Source organism: Heliangelus exortis, chromosome 19 (genome assembly GCF_036169615.1).
Source record: "Heliangelus exortis chromosome 19, bHelExo1.hap1, whole genome shotgun sequence".
NCBI lineage: Eukaryota > Metazoa > Chordata > Aves > Apodiformes > Trochilidae > Heliangelus > Heliangelus exortis.
Window position 1 is genome coordinate 11,907,480 of NC_092440.1, and position 9,065 is coordinate 11,916,544.

The following is a 9,065-nucleotide window of genomic DNA, read 5'->3' on the forward strand; positions in this document are numbered from 1 at the left end:
ACCAGGAAAGGCAGATCCCAGGCAGGCTGTGGGAGCAGAGTTTTAAAGATGCTATGAAGCTGCTGGAGCTTTAGGGTTGGGTTTCTTCTCTGGGGGGCTACATCCTGGGGTGTAAAGCCCCCAGTTCTGGTGCAGGAGGGTCCACAGCCCTCCTGGTGTGCCCAGGAGTGAGAGCAGCAGGGTCACAGGGCCCGTGTGGCAGTGAGGCCACCCCTGGCTCTGTCACCTCACACCCCCCTGCTTCGGGGACACCGATTTCTGTGGGAGGGACGAGTGGGACCCCCTGCAGAGCCCTGTTTGCTGGCTGCTCTCCCTCCTCACCTCCCCCTGGGGATTTCAGGGCTTGTTGGGCCATTCTGCAACCTAAAAGAGGATTTCCCAGCAGCAAGGGCTGCACCTGCCCTCCACGAGCAGCACGTTCAGCTGCTTCCTCCCTTCCTGGAAAATTCACAGTGGGAACAGAGCTGGTGGCAGCACTGATGGCTTCAGAGATGGTGTGGGGCTGGGGGAATGGCACAGCACAGGGCTTTAAAAACACAGATGAGTGTCTGGTGGGACAATCTGCCAGCTCAGGAGGAGAAGGAGATGGGAGAGGGCTCAGAGCTGAAGCAGGGAGTGTGCTGTGCAGGAGGCTTTCTAGAAGGAGCACGAGTTGAGCTGGTAAATTATAAAATGCCACACTTGAGGTCTCTTATGTAACGTGCCTTTACAGAACCTGGGAGCTAAATATAAAAAAAAAAAATAGGAGAGAGAGATACATTTGGGGCTGGTGGAAAATGATGCTCCAGAATGGGTTTGTGTGGGAAGGAGAGTGCTACAGCACTGTGAGAAATGGGAAGGCATTTGGGACCTGGGGTTTGCTCCCAGCATCCATCACTTGTTTGCTCTGCAGCCTTGTGTAAAGCATCTGCTCCCTGGGTCTCAGTTTCCCTCTCTTTAAATCAGGAGCAGTAAAGCCTCAATTTCCTTGCAGCTGCATTGTGGGGATGAATTCATGTTTGCAAAGTGACCTGAGAACCTATAGAAACTCAAGCACTGTATCATTATCCCCATCTAAACTTGGCAAATAATAGGGGGGCCAAATTCCCCTCCCACACTGGAGGAGAAGAGGTTGTGTCAGCCTGGCTGAGAGGAAAACACCAGCCACCCTTCCTAACCAAAAAACCCAGAAGACAAAAAACCTGTTTTGTTTTCCTTGAGGAAATTCCCTGCTTCATCAGCTCCAAGCAGAAGGATCAGTTCCCACACAAATGGGCTCCTGGAGAGGCTGGACAGTCAGGGAAGAGCAAGGTGGATTTTCAGGTCAGCTTTGATGGCTCAGTTTAAGGGCTCAAGGAAGCCAGGTCCAGCCTGCAGGGCATCAGAGGAAAACCTGGCTGGGCTGAGCAGGGGCTGGGTTGCAGCCTTACCCTGCAGGGATGGAAGGACATGAAAGCTGAACTCAGAGCAGCCTGGTCCAGCTTCTCTCTCAGCCTGGAGAGAGCAAGGAGCAGCTGATGGAGGGATTCCCAGCCAGCAGGACCAGGGAGCAGCTCTCCTGGGCTCCTATCAGCTGCTCATTTGCTCCTGGGAGGCAGCTCATGCCCTGGTCAGGGGTTGCCTGTAGCCAGGAAGGGGGAGACTTGCATCCCCTGGATTTTGCTAGGATGTAGGTAATGTAGAGCATCATCAGCCCCAAGCAGAAGCCAAAATGGGGATGTAGGAGCCCCAAGGGGCCTCATCACCCCCCTCGCAGCCCTCTGATGTGTGTGGACCTGCCCAAAGTGAACGTGCAGCCCCTCCAGGAATGGTTCTGAAAATCACCTGATCAGCCAGGCCTGATCCCGTGCCTGTGAAACTCATCGGAATGGCTGGGAAAAACGTTTCCTGACAGGCTGGAGATTTGCAGGGGGGTTGCCAAGCAACTGGCAAAGCTCAGCCACCTCCTGCTCCTCTCCTCCCTCTGAGCAGTGAGCAGGCAGGGGATGGCTGCATCCCTGCATCCCTCTGCCCTGGCCAGCCCAGAGCTCACTGGTCATGTCTCCTGGCTTTTCCCTGCCCTCCACTGCTGCTGGGGCAGGGGGGAGATGCCCACTCCTGCATTCCCAAATCTCCTTCTGCAGCAGGGTTAGAAACAGGCTTGATCTGCCACCCCATCTCCCTGCTCTGTGTTCCCAGCCCCAGCAACGTGTGCTGACACCAAGCAAAACTCCAGGACAGGCTCAGCAGAGCCCAGCTTTGATAAGTGGCACCTCTCCATTTCCTTAGGATCATGGAATAATTTGGGTGGGAAGGGACCACTAAAGGGCATCTTGTGTAATCCCCTTGCAGGAAGCAGGGGAGGACTCCTTGCAGGTCACTGTAGATTTATACTCTGAGAAATATTCATCCTAAACCTTTGGGATTTTCTTTCCTAAAGCTTTCATTTAAAGCAACTCTTGAGTAACACCCCCTGTTACAACAAACCAGCTGACATCCCTTGTAAAGCTTTGGTCCAGCAGCCAGGGGGATGAAGCAAGGACTGGTGGGAGGGGAGGCAACTGGTAGCTCCCATCTTGCAAAAGATCAGTTGCTGAGAGAGTGGCAATAAACAGCAGATCCAGCCAGCTCCTAGAAATGGCAAATGGACCAGACTGTTCAGAACAATCTGTTCCTTCTCCAGAGAAGGGCTGCAGTGGTGGTGGCAGGCTGGGAAAGTGGCTATTCTCAGCATGAGCTGGTCTGCAATTCTGCTTCAGAAAAATGGCAGGGCCAAGACAGGGTAATTACAAGGAGACATGTTCCTAAATCAAAGGAAAAAGCTGCCAGTGGCTTTGCTGGGCTGGTTCTTCTCCAGGGAGGGAGGTTTGTGCTGAAGGAACCCTGCCCTGCCTTATCCCATTGAGCTGCTCACTGCCATGCCCATGGCTTTCTGCTCATCATCATCATCATCATCATCATCATCATCATCATCATCATCATCATAGAATCATAGAATCATAGAATCCTAGGGGTTGGAAGGGACCTCGAAAGATCATCTAGTCCAACCCCCCCTGCCAGAGCAGGGCCCCCTAGAGTACATCCCCTAGGAACGTGTCCAGGTGGGTTTTGAATGTCTCCAGTGAAGGAGACTCCACAACCCCCCTGGGCAGCCTGTTCCAGGGCTCCGTCACCCTTACAGTAAAAAAATTTTTTCTGATATTCAACTTGAACCTCCTATGCTCCAATTTACACCCATTACCCCTTGTCCTATCACTGGTCACCACTGAGAAAAGCCTAACTCCATCTCCCTGACACTCACCCCTTACATATTTGAAAACATTGATGAGGTCACCCCTCAGTCTCCTTTTCTCCAAACTAAAGAGCCCCAGCTCCCTCAGCCTTTCCTCATAAGGGAGATGTTCCACTCCCTTAATCATCTCAGTAGCTCTGCGCTGGACTCTTTCAAGCACTTCCCTGTCCTTCTTGAACTGAGGGGCCCAGAACTGGACACAATACTCCAGGTGTGGCCTCACCAATGCAGAATAGAGGCTGCTCAGGCAGGGAACCCTGAGCTGATCCACCCTGGGTCATTTATCTGCATTTGTGCAGTTCTCCATCTGCTTCATCAGGCATTGATGTCACTGAGCCAGAAGGGGAGCAGTTGGTGCACCCAATTTCTTACCACTGAGGTACCTCAGGGTGCCCAAACCTCTCCCATAATTCCAAAACTGGGGAGAGAGAAAAGTCTGGGACTGTCTGTAGCATCCTCTTCCTCCTCCTCCTCCTCCTCCTCTTCCTCTTCTTCCTCCTCTTCCTCCCCCTCCTCCTCCTCCTCCTCTCTCTTCCTCTTCCTCTTCCTCTTCCTCTTCCTCTTCCTCTTCCTCTTCCTCTTCCTCTTCCTCTTCCTCTTCCTCTTCCTTTTCCTCTTCCTCCTCCTCCTCCTCCTCTTCCTCCTCCTCTTCCTCCTCCTCCTCCTCTTCCTCCTCTTCCTCCTCCTCCTCTTCCTTCTCCTCTTCCTCCTCCTCCTCCTCCTCCTCTTCCTTTTCCTCTTCCTCCTCCTCCTCCTCTTCCTCTTCCTCTTCCTCCTCCTCCTCCTCCTCCTCCTCCTCCTCCTCCTCCTCCTCCTCCTCCTCCTCCTCCTCCTCCTCCTCCTCCTCCTCCTCTCATCCTTCTCATCCTCATCATCATCATCATCATCATCATCACACCCGGCTGGACCTGGGGTGAAGTTCCTCCAGGCAGAGTTCTTTCAGTTTTCCTGCTTTCCCTGGTATTCCTGCCCTCCCAGCCCAAATCCTCTCCTCCTGTGCTTAACCCAAAGACCAAGTGGTCTTCATTTGATTTGGGAAAGTAAAAGGAAATGAACTGAATGCAGATGGTGCAGAACACCCATACAGCAGTTTCATTAATTGCCTTTAAATGTTAATTCCAAATAATTTCCCTGAGTGATCTTGTATAAGCAAAGCCTCCTTTGCCTGAAGCCACGTTCAGACAGTGCTCAACTAATAAGGGATTTTTAGCCCCGACCAAGAGCATTGCACGGGGTAATAATCAGGAATAATTAACTGCAAATAACTCTTCCCAAACTTGCTGCACTCTCCTGTGCTGCCCAGCTCTGCTTGGGGAGCTCATGGGGACCCAGGGAAGGGATTTTCCCTCCTGCCCCCCCCCATGTGCTGCTTTCTCAGCCACAAATCCCCCTCCTACCCCTTTTCCCACTTCTCTCCAGCTAGAGCTGGCAGGGAGGTTTTCCAGCACAGCATCAGGAGCAGCCAACAGACTTCCCTGGGGGAAAACTGGGATCTGGGAAGTCAGGGTGGGAATTTATCAGCTGGGATTAGTCCCAAGCAAGTGCCTTCTCAGACCTTCAGAGCTATTGCACTGCATGGCCCCCCTCCCCCTGAGCAAAAACCCTGCCTCCTGCTTGGGTTTGATGCTGGAAAATGGCTCAAAAAAAAAAAAAAAAAGTGCTGAGGGATCAGCAGCCCTTCTAAGGGTGTTACTGTGCCTAAATCACAGGAAAAAAAAATAAATCTCTGCACAGAGAACTCAGGGAGGACCCCGAGTGACAGCAGCTTCTGTCCTTGAATCCTCTGTTCTCTCCTCTTGCTTCAGCTCAACTCTTCCTGCAGTGTCTGAGTGTTTGCTACGTGCCAGATTGGACCTCAGGCCAGTGAAATTTTTGGACTTTTCTTGCTTTCAGACAGCAGCTTGTCCTCAGCTATTGTACTTTTGCATCCCCCCCCCAAGAGGCAGCCTTTGAGCAGTAATTCAGCACTGAGTATGTTCTGCAGACAAAACCATCTGTGAGTTAGCACAGAGGTGAAGCAAATCCATGTTATTAGGCTCCACTGGTGTTGCAAAGCCTGCAGTGGGAAAGAGTTTTACCTTCCCAAAGTCAAGACTTGGGAAACATCTCCTAAAAACGACCCTTTAAGAAAGTCACAGCGAGTGATGCCATGGAGGAGTCAGTGCTGGCTGCTGGAAAGCACATTTTGGGGGGTGTCAGGAATTCAGAAGAACCCCAGCTGCAGGAAATGATGGTGACAATTTCCTCTTTGAGCAAAGAGGAAATTACAGCTGTGATTCCTCTTGGTTGTAATTGAGGAAGCAGTGAGCAACCTCCTCTTCCCTTACTTAATGCCAATTACTCCTAAAGCTTGGAGCTGGGTGCCTGAGCAGGCACCTCCATCCCATCCCATCCTGCTGCCTTCAACCCATTGCTGCTGCACTTGCAGGCTGCCAGGAAAAAACATCCCCAGAGGTGAAACCCAGTTACTTTTTGTGCTATTTTGTTGTCTCTAAGGATGGATTTACACTTGTTATGTTTCCACTTTAAACTTTCAACGGGAGAAGGGTGCCCTGCTGCATGCTTCTGGGGTGCCTGGCACCTTTGGCTCTTGTTTTCTGGGGATTTTAAGGGCTAAATAAGAAAAAAAATATATGATCAGATGTTTGTAGTGTTGTTTCAGATGCTGGGCACCCTTCTTTCCCAGAAGAGTGGGTGCTGAGGAAGGGCAGGCAAGAAGGAATAAATTCCAGGAGGATGGCTCAGCACTGGGAGACTGGATGCAATGTATTTGGAAATAAACCTTTTCTGTAAGAGATTCACAGGGCAAAACCCAGGCCAGTTGCAACAAGCTGCAGGTCTAGAACTCTCAAATGGGTTTGCAACTCTTTTGGGACCAAAACTGCTGCTTGGGATCAAAGGCTGCACATACAAAGACAACCAGAAAGCAAAACCTGGGTAGAGAATATGCTCATCAGAGGAGGTCACACCCAAGCTAATTTTTAGTAAGGTGACTCCATGAGGACCAGGTATCCCTCCAGGTCCATTTCAGCCAAGAATTTAGGGCTTCTTCCATGAGGTTTTGCCTCTGGACTGCAGGTTGTGGTGATCTTTCCCCATCACCAGCTGCCTTAGCAGTTGTCAGCATCTTCCTGCTCCTCCCAGTGCTGCTGCTGGAGCTGGCTGGAGTTTGGTGAGGATTCAATCCAGGTTTTTAGAGGAGGGGAAAAAAGAAAGTTCTGACAGTTCCATATATAGTCCTCTGACTCACAGATTTCATGTGTCAAACACCGAAGATGGGTTAAGTAGAATTAAATTTGGGATTTGTTATAAATAGGCATTAAGTAACAGGAATGTGATACATTTGCATGACAATATGGGCCTGATTCTCTAGTTTACCCCTGAGGTTTGTTTTTTTTTTTGACTCGATGGGACACTCCCAGGAAGGTGAGGTCAGATAAGAGCCAACCCAACCCTGACCACCCCCTGCAGGACCTGGAGAAATGGGGAAATTGCTGAAACTGGGGAGGATTTCTGCTGATAAGAATTGGGCCCTTAAAACGGTACAAATTGTTCTAATCAGACCCTAAATCTGCAGCTGAAGGAGTAATTTCTCCATGTCAATCAGTGCTAAATGTGCTTATTAAAGCAGGGAAGATGAGTTAAGATGAAAATTGCAGGAAAGTCCCTTTTCTTCTGTCTCACCCAGAAGATGGAGATGTGTTGGATTTAGATGTCCCAGCCTCATCCTGCTGCTGTTACACAGAGCTTAAAGGTCCCCCCAGACCATGAATTCATCCTCACTCTGAGCAAGTCTGACAGTCCAGCCTTGTTTGGGTGAAAACAGTCCCTTTTAGTAAAAGAAATCCTTCTGCAATGAGGGTGACAGACACAGGCTCTACCAAACCAGATCCTTCCTCAACAGATTAATTGACTGACTTTTCGTGGCTAAACAATTGGTCCATGGAGAAGCAGCACAAAAAGCACAGAAAACCTGGGCTGTATTTTGAGGCTGGACCAGTTCAAGCCAAGGACAACCAAGCTTTTGAGCTACCCAACAGCATCATTTCTGGGAAAATAATGTCCAGCCCTGCAGCCCTACCTTTATTTTGAGCTGGAGGTTTGGTGCTCTTACTGCTGAGGGGGAAGAGAAGCAAACTGGGGAGAAGGGATCTGCAGGGAGACAAAGCCAAGGGCCACTGAGACAACCTCATCATGGGGACATTATTGTTTTTATCCCACTGAGCTCCCAGCTGTGCAAGGAGCAGCATGAAAAAACTCTGAGTTTCCCCCAGCCCCAGTGGGACCCCCAGGCTCCGGTGCTTTCCCAGCATCTCTCTGCCTTTGGTTGAGATTTTCTTTCTTATCTAATGCCCCATTCTGCTCTCTGCCGTGAAAATCATTTCCAATTAAATGCATCCTCAGAGCCTGTCTAGCTGGGAATTAGCCTGGAATTTGATGGCTGACTTGTTAGCTCATCCAAGTCTCCAGGATAAGGGGGAGGTGAGGCACTGCTTGGGGATTTTGCTCGTGGCCTCGAGCTCGCTGCAGCTCCACAAACTGGGACAGGGATGTCCTTTGCTCACCTTCAGCAGCTCTTTCTCCCCCTTCATCCCAAAGCTGAGTAAGGAACATCAGGGCTATAAATCCCAGCTCTGCTACAGCCTCTGGCACTGTCTGGTGCTTCTGCCCTCCTGGGATTTTGGGGTTTGCTGAGCCCCAAGAAGGAGCTGGCCACGCGCTGCAGCTTATGGAGAAGGGATTATCAGGGCTCTTGTGACTCAGCCCAGGGCTCCCCTGTGCTTCCCTGAATGGAAATAAGGCACCAATCCTTAATTTCCCTCCTATGTTGGCCACCTAAACAGGCTCTGTCCCCAGGGACCCTCTCCAGGTTGGCAGTGCCAAGCTTTGCTGCTCTCTCCACGGTGGGCACCCCCAGGGCACCTGGATGCAGCTGGAGATGGCAAGGACGGGGTGGTTGCTGCCTCTCCACGAGCAGAACAGAGAGAAACCAGGTCAGAAACCCAGGGAGCTGTCAGGGAAGGGGAGGGAATTGGTTCTTGGATGGATCAGCTTCTTGGTCCTGAACTCTGCTGGGGATGGGGCAAAAGTCTTCCAAGTCCCAGGGACTGTTCAAGCAGTGCAGAGAGAAGGGGGAACTGATAAAATGAGAGTTTCTGCTTGCTTTGGACAGGCATCCAGGGAGATCTCAGAGCTTCAGGGCTGGTTTTGGGGCATGGAAACCCTGCTGGTCCACACAGTGTAGGCTCCCAGCACTCCCATGGAGCTCCATCCCCATGCTCCATCTCCTTGGTCATGGTCCCCATGGAAAACCAGTCCATGATGCCACTGTTGTGGTCACCAGAGCAGTGCCAGTTCTGTGGGATCAGCTCTCTGCTGAGATCTTGCTTCTCCAGTGCTTATTTGGGGCTGTTTCTTGGGAATATCCAAGTGCTGTGACAGTCCCATCCTCTGGCTGGAGAGGAACCACAGTGCCCTGTGTCAGGGGGAGCAGTTTTGTGGAAAGGGGTCCTGAAGGGCTGGAACAGGCTTGGGGGGACAGTTCTGGGGTGGGGGCTGTGGGCTTGGCCCTGGTTCTCTCCCTGGCTGCAGTTGGATGGGGCTGAATCCAGGTGATGTCCCCACCTGAGCTCCCCAAGGGCTCTGCATGGGGTGGCCTGGCCTTTCCAGGATTTCTATGGAAACCCAGGTACCAAACGGGGTGGAATAGCTCAAACCATCTGTTCTTCCCCTCTCTAAATTCAACAAGAGGAGTTTTTTTTTGCCATGACATCACTACATGCAAATGCTCTCCTTTTACTCCTTGTGAGGCCAT